Below are 1,504 nucleotides of genomic sequence, written 5' to 3'. Positions count from 1 at the left end.
CGAGGGGGAGGAAGGGGAGAGGGAGGCGGCGGGGGCGCGTGGGCGGCTGCGGCGCAGTGGGTCGGGGCAGCGGCGGCGGCACGATGGAGGGAGGGACGAGGGAGGGAGCGGCGCGGTGGATGGAGAGGGACGAATCGAAGTAGTCTGGCGAGAGGGAGGGGGGAAGGAGCGGCGCGGTGGTGTATGGATGGGGGAAGATTACTAATGGCGCACCCCCAGGCGGTGCGCCATCAGAATGTTTTTTTTCATAGCAATGGCGCACCAGCGCGACAGTGCGACATAAGTATTCTTTTTTTTAGATAGCAATGGCGCACGAGCCACCCGTGCGCCATAAGTAAGAATTTTTTTTATTGTTTTTTAAAAAATGAATATGAATATGAATGTGAAACAGTAATATTTTTTTATAAAAACAGTAATAATTGTTGTTTAACAACAATTGTAGTCTACACTTTATTATTATTATTTTTTTAAAAATGAATATAAATATGAAATAGTAATTTATTTATAAAAACAATAATAATTTTTTAAAAAATATCATCAAATTTGTTATTTGAAAATATCATCGGCGACGGCGGTGGAGCGGGGGAGGGTGCGGGGGGTGCTCGTCGGCGGCGGTGGAACTACATATGTACGTGGCGACCTAGAAGCACCGCATATACCCTCTCCCAGCTATGAGGGTCAACCTGGAACATGATCCCTTGGATCTGTTGGTGAAGGCCTTCGAGATGAGCGGGCGGTTATGCCTCGCCGTAAAAGTGCCCGACTTCCCTCCGACTCTTCAGTTATGGGTTATGTCTCTGCCACCACAAGACCAGTGGGCCAACATCGACGACAAAAAGTTGTGCTGGGATTTGCACTACAGCTTCACCGCATACTACACCAACAATAATGTACCGACTAGCGTTTGGTTTGACAATGGCGAGAAGACATTGTGCGTCAGGCAAGGGGATGTCTTGTTCAAGCATGGCACGAGAGGACGCTCACCGGAGCCGTCTCGATATTCTTATTGTCCAGAATGCGACCAGCGACTCGAGCTGCCACCAACACCGTCGAACTACATATGGAACATTTTGGGGGGCTATCGCCCCAGCTTGCAAAGTATATATATATAGGTAAAACTGTGTCTACCATAGCTTGTCACAGAACTAGTTAAGTTTCCCTAAACTTCTAACGGTTCAAAAGTTATCAAAAAACATGAAATAAATATGGGAGCATCTCTCTAATGTAATAAGATGATCCAACGGAGGGATTGTCAAAATATGCATCTATGTGTCCTCGACAAAAATAATAAGCATTTCAGCTCAGTGCGACATAAATATATACTGAACTATTTGTATTTTTTGTCCAGGACACATACAGTCGTATTTTTTTAATCCCTCCGTTGGATCATGTTATATTATAGGTGTGTTGGTTCAGTATTTTTTTCAGAATTTTTTGAGAACTTTTGCGCCGTTGAAACCCTTAACTAGTTCTGTGGCAAACACTTATAGAAAATCATATATAT

Source organism: Triticum dicoccoides, chromosome 5A (assembly GCF_002162155.2).
Source record: "Triticum dicoccoides isolate Atlit2015 ecotype Zavitan chromosome 5A, WEW_v2.0, whole genome shotgun sequence".
Lineage (NCBI taxonomy): Eukaryota > Viridiplantae > Streptophyta > Magnoliopsida > Poales > Poaceae > Triticum > Triticum dicoccoides.
This window is presented reverse-complemented; position numbering follows the sequence as displayed.